Source organism: Bidens hawaiensis, unplaced genomic scaffold (assembly GCF_021521415.1).
Source record: "Bidens hawaiensis isolate Kalapana, Puna unplaced genomic scaffold, B.hawaiensis_p1.1 tig00000512_1, whole genome shotgun sequence".
Taxonomy (NCBI): Eukaryota; Viridiplantae; Streptophyta; class Magnoliopsida; order Asterales; family Asteraceae; genus Bidens; species Bidens hawaiensis.
The window spans coordinates 631,200-645,289 of NW_027491033.1; the positions used below are offsets into that span (position 1 = coordinate 631,200).

General features: G+C 36.5%; 1 protein-coding gene across 1 annotated transcript in view; it reads left to right on the forward strand.

Moving 5' to 3' along the window:
- Positions 1-14,090, forward strand: part of LOC143633302 (glutamate dehydrogenase 2-like) — a 168,375-nt gene that overhangs the window by 134,945 nt on the left and 19,340 nt on the right. The window lies entirely within an intron of this gene.

The following is a 14,090-nucleotide window of genomic DNA, read 5'->3' on the forward strand; positions in this document are numbered from 1 at the left end:
ACAACACTTGGGTTTTTCCACCGTTTGAACCCATGACCTCATATTTCATACCTTTACCGTCTTATCACATCACCAAATAAAAAAAACTGTTGAAACAAATAAAAGAAGCTAACAATCTTCATATACCAAGTTGCATGAAGAAATACTTTAAATAACAACAAAAATTGATATATTGCTTAAACCCATAGCGTAAAAGGGAACTCGGTGTCTTTTTTGTTGTTGTTGGGGGTCGAATGGGGGGTAGGGGGGATACGTTTCTTAGTTATAGTTAATTTAAAGTGTTAATCAACGTTGTTATTACATACATGTCATGATTTAAGAAGTCACTTTAGACCTCAAAAGCTTGTTTCGTGTCCCTTGGTTTGGTTAAAAAAAAATTTGCGCGCTCCATGTAAATCTGAGTCTGTATGAATTTTTCATATAAAAACAATCTACAGGATGAAGATATTGTGAAATGTCTACTTAATAAATAGGTTTGCATCTTAAACAAATGAGTCACTGAGTGATGCAATTTCAAAAAATTGTAAACAGATATACATCGCTAGCTAAACTATATAACAGAAAATGGTTACAACAAACTAACAAAACAACTTGCTAGCTATAACAAACCAGAACAAGTATATATGCACGGAGAACTCCAACATCTGGTAATGAGCATACTAAGAGAAATTTAAGCTTAATTCATTTTCTTTTCTTATAGGCAGCGTATCATATATATAGATTTCTTTATTTTAGAACGGTTTACTCTCACACAATTTGAACCTACTCCTAATAAATCCACAACAATATCTAGCTAGTACTATGGAACTAGAACCCTCAGCCACTTTGGAAGAAACATCTTTACTACACACCTTGATATATGCCTTTAGGTACAAGCCCGTTGGTTTAATATATGTGCCATACATTGTTGTGTACGTAACAATTTCTAATCAATGAACTAGTGTCGGAGCTTGGTCGCTGCAAAGTAGAGCAGTAAGCGCGCAACATACTAATTATATACAAACATTCAATTCTCTTATAAAACTTTGGCACGGACCACACACATAATATCCATACAAAGTTGCATACTACATAGAGTTATTTTCTCATGCTTAAAGTAAAGAACACAAGTTTGAAATCCACAGCAACGTTTAGAAGTTTCATCATGAATGAGGATAAATCGATCGACTAGTTAGAGGAAGAAGAACCGTTGAGGCAACTCTCCCAGCTTCCATACCGCGAACTGAAGCTTTTTCCACCTATTTTTTGCGAGTATTCAGACATTACAGCACACGCACTAGCATCCCATTTACTTGCCAGCTCTCTAACAAACAATTTTCCAAGGATACCACGGGTCACAATACTGAATCTAGTAATCATTTTCTTATACAGCTTCCTACACACTTCACTTCTGCCAGAACAATCAGTTCTCGTAAATATTACAATAAGATGCATAGCCCATAGGTGCTAGTATTATCATATAACATGTTTAAAGCTTAGATTACGATCACTTACTTGAGCGCATTCTTGCCCGCTTTAAAGATTCTGGTTGAAGTAGCTGGATAATCAAAGGGAACAAGAAACATTAGCATTAGTGTCTGCACCATTTAAAGGCTTCAACGGTTTTCTCACAGTTACAGTGGTGGTGACTTTCGGTTTATGGGCACCGCCATTGTTTGAACTTCCGGGATCCCAAAATTTCACTTCACCACTTGGTGGTCTTGTGCCAGTAAAATCAGTGGGGCGACCGAATTTATTCGGCTTCAAGCTACTCATCAGTTTCTTATTTTCCACATCTGAGTGGACATTTGTCAAATTCCTCAATGGCTTTGTGTCTGATTCTTTGATTCCACAATTTGCAAGAGGGAAATTGTGAACTGTTTGCACCATCAGTTTTGGTTTCCTGATCAGCTTCTCAAGATGGCGATCGTTAAATTCCTCAGACGACCACTTTCTAGGAACAATTCGTACACCACATACGGGGCCTAAGCTCTTTACAAACTCCATCCATTTCACCATTTGTTTGGTTAATTTGACAGCCTCCAAACAATAAGCAATCTTTTTCCCCTTCATCTTCATTCTGTTTACTTGCAATGTATGAATGGCGTTGGTAGATAGTTTGAGTGAGGACAATGGCGGATGGTTACGCCACAGTGTGGTGATTGTGGTGGCTGTGGGATGATTGTAGTGGCTGTCGGTTTTAAAAAGGAAGCCTTTGTATTTATAACAGATTTATGCTTAAAGGGTGTTAACGGATACATTTTAAAATTTATTTAATTACGTAACGGATACATTTCAAAATTTGAATTGAATTCTTAAGGGTGTTAACGGATACATTTTAAATTTTATTCAATTACCTAACGGATACATTTTAAATTTTATTCAATTACCTAACGAATACATTTCAAAATTTGAATTGAATGCTTAAGGGTGTTAACGGATACATTTCAAAATTTATTCAATTTTGTAACGGATACATTTCAAATTATTTTTTATTCATTATATTACCATAAAATCAATATTATTGGATCATTTTTTGTATATTTCAAAAAGTTACGTAATTAGCTAACATATACATTCCAATTTTTTTTTCAATTAGCTAACGGATATATTTAATTAATCTCTCATTTTCTTCAGAAGATTGTTTTAACATATACGTTTAAAAATTAATTCAATTACCTAACAGATACATTTCAAAATTTGAATTGAATGCTTAAGGGTGTTAACGGATATATTTCAAAATTTATTCAATTTTGTAACTGATGCCTTTCAAATTAAATTTTATTCATTATATAATTACCATTAAATCAATATTATTGGATCATTTTTTGTAAATTTCAAAAAATTACGTAATTAGCTAACATATACATTTCAAATTTATTCAATTAGTTAATGGATATATTTAATTAATCTCTCGTTTTCTTTACAAGATGTTAAGATATTTTACTCAACGTTAAATTCAAGTTTATATGTTTTAAACAAGCTTGTTAGGAATTTGCAAACTTTTGTTGGAATTTTCAGGATTTGGCCAACATCTCATGAAATCTAACAGATACTGACCGGAATCTTTTCCATCGCTAAATGGCAGCAAGGTGTTTTCCTTGTGCCTCGCATATGGGTCTAGGCATGTGACCAAACGGCTTTTGACAACACAAGTAGCACCCTAACACCCCATGCCACCTAAGACAAACACTCGCACCCAACCATAATGTATGGGGTGTTTTCGGAGCGTTGGGGGCTCTCTCGTTGTGTGAAAAATGGGTGTTGGCCATGGATCAAGTTCGCTTATTTATATAATATTTATCTTAACCAATCATAAGCAAACAGTTTTCTTTTTCATGTGAAACTATTACACACTTTATGTGGGTGTTTTATACCTACATGACAATGAGGTGGTGGGATGTTTGTCACCTTGCAGGGATCCTCTGCAGATTCCCTCAAGTATTTTAAAGGATTACATAGTCATATTATATGTACATTCGAAGGAGTTATCCAACTATCATAATTCACTCCAAACAACCCTCACTTATACAGAAATACTTAATTTGTCAGGACAACAAGTAGAAAGGCAAACTAAAAGCACATACTCTCTTTTCCAGAAACTTTCCAATATCTTGATTTTGAGTCTTCTTGTTCCTCCAATGTAGACAACAAATCCATACAAGGGCAGCTAGTAAGATATATGAGCAGAATTGTTTCATAGAAGGGAGACAATGTGATTACTTTCTCATTACGGGAAAAATGACGAATATATGCTAGCTTGTTTGAACACGTTGGTGCAAGCTTCTAACCTGTTATATGAAAAGTTAAGACAAGATGATTACTTGAGTGAACTGTAATAATAAGCTACGATATTGCGTGAATGCGGATTTCCAATATCTGCATCAAACTGGAAATAGTTGAGTTGTAAGTTCAATCATATATGAAGAAACACGGATCCAATCCCCTGTTATGGGTCCTGGATCCAGTGAGTCCACATGGTAAAATACGATAACTACTAACACAGTACGAGTACAACTTCCCAAAGTCCAATGACCGGAACCTGCAAAACAAACACCGTGAGTCTCGTTACAGGAAGGACAAGGTGGGGGGTCTTCCTGTAACCACCCTCCGGCATGAGAATCAGTAACGTTCGTAGTGAAAGAAATACTGAAGTAAAGTAGACTAAGTGTAGTCAGAATGCAAGCGAGTGAATGTGAATGGATACCTCATGCAGGTTGACAAGGTATTTATAGCCGAAGGAGGTAGGAAGGTGATTGGGTCAGTTGTCCTCTTCTAGAAGATCTTGATAACTACCTGGACGCGTGTCCTCTTATGATAGGTTGAGTTATATGTCCCATGTGCAAGGGTATAACAACCTGGACACGCGTCACCTGATGATAGGACGAATTGCACCCTGGCCATGTGCACGGTTATAACAAACTGGTCAGGTGTCCTTCTTTCATTGGCGAACAAGTCACATACTCTTTACGTGACAATCGTGGACGCTCTTCTAGAGTATAGTTGGTTGTTGACAGCTGTCCCGTTGGCATTGACTTCTGATCATTTTGGCGGACAGATGTCCTGTCCTGCGGATGAATTCTGAGGGTGCCAGGATGCTTCCGCACGTGGTACGAGGATGTTCTTCCTTTCCCATGATATGCGGGTGATCCGAATGTCCCGCGGGTGATATATGAGAGGTTCCTCAGTGACCCACGGGTAATACTTAAGGGTATTTGTGTCTTTTTGGTACCCTACCTCTATAATATACTAATTCAAAGTGATTCTCTCTCGAGAAATAAAACTTGAAATACGACAGAAAGCTATTAGCATTCTCATCCACAGCTACAACCAAAAACCTTAATTATGTCAATTAAGTAATAAAAGCTCAAATTATGTCGTTTTCCCTGCGAGTCTCGGAACAAGTCAAAGTACTTGTGATGACTGAGAAAACCAAGAAGACTTTCACATCAATAAACTGATCACATTGCAGGAACTAGAAATTTAAGGATAATCTTTCACATTAGCTAAACAAAAAAAATCACTAATTCATTCATAGTAGTGTTGAAGAAAGTCAGACAATAAAAGAAAAGTTACGCTTTTCATAGTTGTGCATGTGATATATGCATTATTAAAGCGTCCGTTTGTTTTGTTATTCTTTATATATCTTAGTTTTGGTGTATGTGTTGAAGTCTAGGTAGTCAAATCTGTAAGGTGCAAAAAGTTTCAGAAAGGGCTCATGTGTTGCTTAGGCGCAATATGTAAAAATATGTGCAATAACTAAAGTATCCATGGGTAGCTCTCTCAACCATGCCTGTGTTTACAATGGGAAATTTAGCTTACTACCTAATGTTTTCATACGCAACAATTTTTTTCGAACTCAACGTAATAATTTTTTTTTCGAAATTTTTTACACATGTGTAATACACAAGTGTAAGTGATGTACAAAAAATTACGGTATTTTTTACACAACGAATCGACTTTTTACACATGTGTAACTAACGTTTAAACTTGTGTAATTATCAAAATTACTTATTCTCTCTCCTGCTTAATTTTTTAATTAAATTTAATCTCAGCCACATATATCATATCATTTTATTAAATTTGTGGCTCAAAATTGAGTTCTTAAAGTTTCTAAAACTCATCATGGTTCTCAAAATAACCATCCCCTATATATATATATATATGATGTCAGCAAGAAATGAACTTAAAAGAGAAACAATGATCATGACTATGTGACTATGTCGGTGGGAGTCGTGGCATTTCTCCATGTAACACGTTAAATTGTTAGTTTAAATTATTTCTTCATGTAACATGCTAAACCCTTAGTTTATTTGACATTCAAAAAGAAAAACTATCCAAATACCTTTGAACAAATGCCATTCTGTATTTATTGAACAACGACATTTTGGATTTATAGAAACTACATATTTTTTCTTCACGTAACGCCCGTTAATGGATTGAAGAGATATAAAAATTTCAACACTGCTTATTATATGTGACGAGACACGAATCTTCGAGTATAGATTGTACACAGATTAATATAAGCAAAGAAAATTATTTAAGCCTCCCATCCTCTTAACGCATTAGAGCACACAACTCGACTGACTCCCAATGTGAATGCGCCCATCCGAAAGTTACAATCATGCGTTCGACACATGTTTTTTACGCTATGAAAAGCTTTTGTCATGTATTTCTTCAACTCCTCATTCATCATGAGTTGTAACAGTTTGATCACTGATGGACTTATGGTTCCTCTAAAATTTTGATAAAGTAATTAAAGTAATGCCACCGTCCGGTCCACGAAGACGAATCTCGTGTGCGTGACCAGTGGTATTTTCGCATACCACACCATACCAACTGCAACAGTCTTTGCCTACCCAAGAAGATAGAAGGTCAATGAGATTGTTCATGAGATCAATAAGTGCCAATCGATCGTGGGTATACACGATACAGGATCTGAGCTTTGATCACCAACACATATGGTGCAAAGTGACAAAATTAAGAGAAACAATTGGCAAGATACATGGCTTATTGGTGTACGGGGAAAATTTTGACCTAACATATTTTTTATTTATTACGACTATTTAATAAATTGTAATTTTGTTTTATAAAACTTTAATGAATAATGCATTATTACATCCGAGTATGCATTTCCAGTAGATTTATTTTTATCTATGTATTGTGATTTAAGTTTTACTCCCAACCAAAATATATATTATAAAAAGGCGTTTTACTTTTTCAACTTTGGCCATCAATATTTTATGCGCACTTTAAGAGAGAACTGTCATTTCTGTTCCCGTGGTTTGCTCATTTCGCCATTTCCGTCTAAAAGTTATTTTTAGCAATTTTCGTTCTTGTGGTTTCACTTTTATATCATTTCAGTCCGAAAACCATAAAAAACTTTCACTTTTACCCCAATACGTGTTTTCTACTTTTAACTTTGCAACATTAATAATTTTTCTCTTTCAGATTTGACCACAAAACTTTTAAAACTTCAATTTTGACCACAAAACTTTTTACTTCGAAAAAAAAACAATAAGATCAAATACACATCCGTAAGTTTTCATATTTATCTTCAATGCGTGGGTAAAATGCTATAAATGCTAAATTTATTGTTCTAATATTCTAGAAATGATAAACTAAACATGTCACACACATAGATTGCTATAGCGTATGTTGTTATTGTAACAAATCAAATCGATACCGACTGACTTTCAGTTGCAACCACATCCCCGCCACAACACACGAGAACAAATACTTAGTGACGAATCTAGAAGTAAAATTCAAAGGTATCTCAAAATAAATTTTGGTCACAAGAGTGCCCTTATTTTTTGCTCAGGAGTATTTGAACACATAAAATAAAGAAAAAACAAACATTTTGCATTTCACTGAAAGTTGAGGGTAACACAGACACCTTCTAGATCCACCCCTGCAAATACATGTTAATGATGAAAATGCAACTGGAGCGTTCTCATAACGTAAAAACACGTATATATAGTTTTCTATAACGATCCTTTTTGGATCATTGACAGGCCACTGACCCATCCAATTATCTTCGTTCACCTTCAGAAGAAAACCTATCATATGTGAGAAAACTCTATGTCCAACCTTAAACCCTCTATTTTATTACAGGTAAGACTTAGAACCCAATTTTTTATTCCGTCATATTTAATGAACTATATTTATTTAGCAATTATTACATGTTTGTTTTTCCTATCATATTTAAGGCTGAGGGGTGTGGGGGGCGCGAGAGGGGGCGCGAGTGGGGGCTCCAGCCAATAATATTGTGACGTGTGGCAGAGAGAGAAACTTGATAAGATGGGTGTTGGTGGTGGTGCTCGCGCCCCGGGACATGGTGTGGAGGGGCGCGAGAGGGGGCGCGAGCGGTTTTTTTTTTATTTTTTTATAAATGTATTAAAAAAACGTATTATTAAAAAAACTCATAAATTATTTAAAAAAACACACATTAATTAAAAAAACACATTAATATCTAAAAAAAATTAAAGTACTAAAAAAAACATTATTCTTATTCTTCGGCTTGGTCTTCTTCGATCAACCTCTTCCGGATACGTTCCTTTTGTTTTTCCATCAGCATTTGGTCGACCGGATTTAGGTTACTGAAGTCTCTTGTAAGGAAGTCCAAATCTCTCATTCTTTTTTTTTCCTTTTTGTCATTAGAGACCACCTCCATGGTTTTGTTGAATTTATTGAGGGATTCAACAAGATCGTTGATGTTTACGGCTTCCCCCTCAGCCGGTTTTTTCCCCCTGGCGTCCCTTCCCAATGGCCGCCTCCTCGGCGGTGAAGACGTTTCCTCCCCCGCAACGTTTAGGTCGAATCCAACCCGGCAATCCGACCCGGCGGAAGTGCTATACGCTCCAGACGAACTAGTTTTAGTCCGTTTCGGCCCTACTTCCGCATCAAGGTCCGGCGCCACCAGCTCAACCCACTTAGAACACATTCTCAACCTCTCCCACACCTTTACACCGTCCCACGTCTTCACCGTCCCATACCTCCGCATGCACTCCTGCTTCCACTCTTCGACAGTGAAATTATAAACCGCCAAATCGTCACTGCCACTTGGTCTCATACGACCGGCGTTCCTGTTGAACAGATTAGTAAACAAGCCGACAAATTTTCTGATTTCGGTCCACCGACCCGAAATCATATCGGCGTTCCGCTCTGTACTCCCAACGAGCGAATAGAACGTCTCCCTAACCTTTGTCCAAAAGACCTTGCTCTTTTGGTAGTCCGCTGCAAAATGCATAAATAAATTTGTAAGTCATTTAACTTTTTTATTTAACTTTTTTATTAAAAATCATTTTTAAAAACGTTAAAACAATTACCGCAATGCCGATCCTCAGAAATGACTATCCAAGCCCGACACAGGGCTTCCTTCTCATCCGATGACCACGGAGTGTTGGTTTGGGTTTGATATTGGTTTTATAGAGAAAAAAAAATTTTTTTTTAATAAACAACGAGCCCAACGGCTCTATTTACGCATTCCCAGGCCATTTACGCGTTATCCCAGCCGCTAGCCCATCCGCGCCTGCCTGGATTTCCGCGCTCGCGCCCCTCTCACGCCCCTCTCGCGCCTCGGTGGTGTGGTGCTCGCGCCCCGGGGCGCGAGCGGATGGGCTCACGCGCCCTTTCTCGCGCTCCACACCCCTCAGCCTAATGAAAATGCAACTGGAGTGTACTACAGTCTACACGGACTAGATATGGCCTATGGGATCTCTTTTTTTCTCTTTCAATAAAGCTTTCCTTAAATTTCGGGTTCCTTTTTTCCGTAAACTGCTCAATCATTTACTTCCTATGGCCCACCTATCAACACTTAGAATGAACGTGTCTTGCGTCCTACAGACTATAGACATTACGTACACTAATTGATACGACACGTTAAGACTTTGACACAACATAAATTTCTATTAATTTATTACTTCTATTAAATTGTTGTTTGTTTTGATATTTAATAAATAATGTATTATATAAATCCGAGTACGCATTTCCAATAGACGTATTTTTATCTATACTTGTTAGCTGTCCGCATATGACTTCACAACAGTACACGCGTAACCCGACGATAGTATGCTCGTAATGCGGCATTGGAAGCTTAACCGATCTTAGTAAGCACGTCACACAACGATTGTATACACAGAGTTAGGTGTTAGTGCACATGTAATGCTACATTGAGCGCGTCTTGACCCGCAACCCGTTTCTCCTGACATTGTTCTAGCCCGAAATCCGTTATGACCTGACCCCTTTTGACTTGAACCCGTCCTGACCCAAACCAAGTTAACCTTTTTCTGTATCTACTCATTCCAACCATAACCTTTTAGACCCATGATCTGAACTGCCGAATCCGCCCTACTTGTTTGTTGGTGCTTAATGGTAATCACGTAACACATTAAATTTTTAAAATGAAAAAAATATAGCAATGCCATACTAAAATTAAAGAGAATAAAATACTCACTGTTATGGTATAACGTACTGTTGTAAGCGAACCGGACGTCCGCGGACGTCCAGTTGTTTGTTCGGCAAGAAGTTTGTTTATGTTCGTCCGTTTAATAAATGAACCGGACATGGACAAAAAAATTTGTTCGGTAAGATTAACGGACGAACACGGACAAGGGCCAAGTCCGCTCGATAGTGTTCGTGAACGTCCGGTAACGTGTCCAGTTACGTCCGGCAATGTCCGTCCGGTATCGTTAGTGTTTAGATCTATCTAGTATTGCAATTTATATGTGGAATTTATGGTGTTATCAATCACACTTTTGTATTACTACACATGTGTGATGTTTCTTATATATTATAGTGATCTACTCTATGCTAATATATTTAGTGTTAAATATATGTGTATGTTATACAGTGTAATTCCAAATTTGTAGGTGTATGTTTAGATTTATTTTTGGTATTAATATGTAACCATTTATATTTGTCCATTTGTGTTCGTTGTCCATTAATGTTCACATGTTAATTTGTCCATTAATAAACAGTAGTGTCCGTTTGTCCATTATTGTCCGTTAACGTCCGTTTACAATATTAACAGACGGACATGGACAAACTCAATTTCTTAATGGACGGACACAGACATTAATATTCGTTCGGTGGAGTGTTCGTGAACAGTCCGTTTGTCCGTCAAAAGCTTAACGGACGGACACGGACATGCTTTCGTCCGTTCCGTGTGCACCCCTAGTACTATAAAGTTTTTAAAAATATATTAACGTGTGAAAAATTAATAAACGTTTAAACGTCGTGGGGTAGTCGGTTTATAATAAGGTGTATATATGTAACTATTCTATGAATTAACAAAATGTTATTAAAGTTAAATGACCAAACTTGTAATTATTTATTAATAGATTAAAATCAACCGTACATGAATTTGATAAAAGGCAAAATTATTTTAATTTTATGCATTATTGTTTGTAATTAAAACAACAAGTTTGATACCTTTTAAATTAAGAGGTTTCTCACTCATGTTTCATATATAATATAAATATAGATATAAATTTTAGATATATACTGTTAAAATAGATTGAGTTATTCTGCAAATACCAACAAAAATGAGAACTGTGATAAACCATAATTAGTTGACATGTGTTAACAAAATGCGGATTTCCAATATCTGCATCAAACTGGAAATAGTTGAGTTGTAAGTTCAATCATATATGAAGAAACACGGATCCAATCCCCTGTTATGGGTCCTGGATCCAGTGAGTCCACATGGTAAAATACGATAACTACTAACACAGTACGAGTACAACTTCCCAAAGTCCAATGACCGGAACCTGCAAAACAAACACCGTGAGTCTCGTTACAGGAAGGACAAGGTGGGGGGTCTTCCTGTAACCACCCTCCGGCATGAGAATCAGTAACGTTCGTAGTGAAAGAAATACTGAAGTAAAGTAGACTAAGTGTAGTCAGAATGCAAGCGAGTGAATGTGAATGGATACCTCATGCAGGTTGACAAGGTATTTATAGCCGAAGGAGGTAGGAAGGTGATTGGGTCAGTTGTCCTCTTCTAGAAGATCTTGATAACTACCTGGACGCGTGTCCTCTTATGATAGGTTGAGTTATATGTCCCATGTGCAAGGGTATAACAACCTGGACACGCGTCACCTGATGATAGGACGAATTGCACCCTGGCCATGTGCACGGTTATAACAAACTGGTCAGGTGTCCTTCTTTCATTGGCGAACAAGTCACATACTCTTTACGTGACAATCGTGGACGCTCTTCTAGAGTATAGTTGGTTGTTGACAGCTGTCCCGTTGGCATTGACTTCTGATCATTTTGGCGGACAGATGTCCTGTCCTGCGGATGAATTCTGAGGGTGCCAGGATGCTTCCGCACGTGGTACGAGGATGTTCTTCCTTTCCCATGATATGCGGGTGATCCGAATGTCCCGCGGGTGATATATGAGAGGTTCCTCAGTGACCCACGGGTAATACTTAAGGGTATTTGTGTCTTTTTGGTACCCTACCTCTATAATATACTAATTCAAAGTGATTCTCTCTCGAGAAATAAAACTTGAAATACGACAGAAAGCTATTAGCATTCTCATCCACAGCTACAACCAAAAACCTTAATTATGTCAATTAAGTAATAAAAGCTCAAATTATGTCGTTTTCCCTGCGAGTCTCGGAACAAGTCAAAGTACTTGTGATGACTGAGAAAACCAAGAAGACTTTCACATCAATAAACTGATCACATTGCAGGAACTAGAAATTTAAGGATAATCTTTCACATTAGCTAAACAAAAAAAATCACTAATTCATTCATAGTAGCGTTGAAGAAAGTCAGACAATAAAAGAAAAGTTACGCTTTTCATAGTTGTGCATGTGATATATGCATTATTAAAGCGTCCGTTTGTTTTGTTATTCTTTATATATCTTAGTTTTGGTGTATGTGTTGAAGTCTAGGTAGTCAAATCTGTAAGGTGCAAAAAGTTTCAGAAAGGGCTCATGTGTTGCTTAGGCGCAATATGTAAAAATATGTGCAATAACTAAAGTATCCATGGGTAGCTCTCTCAACCATGCCTGTGTTTACAATGGGAAATTTAGCTTACTACCTAATGTTTTCATACGCAACAATTTTTTTCGAACTCAACGTAACAATTTTTTTTTTCGAAATTTTTTTACACATGTGTAATACGCAAGTGTAAGTGATGTACAAAAAATTACGGTATTTTTTTACACAACGAATCGACTTTTTACACATGTGTAACTAACGTTTAAACTTGTGTAATTATCAAAATTACTTATTCTCTCTCCTGCTTAATTTTTTAATTAAATTTAATCTCAGCCACATATATCATATCATTTTATTAAATTTGTGGCTCAAAATTGAGTTCTTAAAGTTCTTAAAACTCATCATGGTTCTCAAAATAACCATCCCCTCTATATATATATATATATATATATATATATATATATATATGTGATGTCAGCAAGAAATGAACTTAAAAGAGAAACAATGATCATGACTATGTGACTATGTCGGTGGGAGTCGTGGCATTTCTCCATGTAACACGTTAAATTGTTAGTTTAAATTATTTGTTCATGTAACATGCTAAACCCTTAGTTTATTTGACTTTCAAAAAGAAAAACTATCCAAATACCTTTGAACAAATGCCATTCTGTATTTATTGAACAACGACATTTTGGATTTATAGAAACTACATATTTTTTCTTCACGTAACGCCCGTTAATGGATTGAAGAGATATAAAAACTTCAACACTGCTTATTATATGTGACGAGACACGAATCTTCGAGTATAGATTGTACACAGATTAATATAAGCAAAGAAAATTATTTAAGCCTCCCATCCTCGTAACGCATTAGAGCACGCAACTCGACTGACTCCCAATGTGAATGCGCCCATCCGAAAGTTACAATCATGCGTTCGACACATGTTTTTTACGCTATGAAAAGCTTTTGTCATGTATTTCTTCAACTCATTCATCATGAGTTGTAACAGTTTGATCACTGATGGACTTATGGTTCCTCTAAAATTTTGATAAAGTAATTAAAGTAATGCCACCGTCCGGTCCACGAAGACGAATCTCGTGTGCGTGACCAGTGGTATTTTCGCATACCACACCATACCAACTGCAACAGTCTTTGCCTACCCAAGAAGATAGAAGGTCAATGAGATTGTTCATGAGATCAATAAGTGCCAATCGATCGTGGGTATACACGATACAGGATCTGAGCTTTGATCACCAACACATATGGTGCAAAGTGACAAAATTAAGAGAAACAGTTGGCAAGATACATGGCTTATTGGTGTACGGGGGAAATTTTGACCTAACATATTTTTTATTTATTACGACTATTTAATAAATTGTAATTTTGTTTTATAAAACTTTAATGAATAATGCATTATTACATCCGAGTATGCATTTCCAGTAGATTTATTTTTATCTATGTATTGTGATTTAAGTTTTACTCCCAACCAAAATATATATTATAAAAAGGCGTTTTACTTTTTCAACTTTGGCCATCAATATTTTATGCGCACTTTAAGAGAGAACTGTCATTTCTGTTCCCGTGGTTTGCTCATTTCGTCATTTCCGTCTAAAAGTTATTTTTAGCAATTTTCGTTCTTGTGGTTTCACTTTTATATC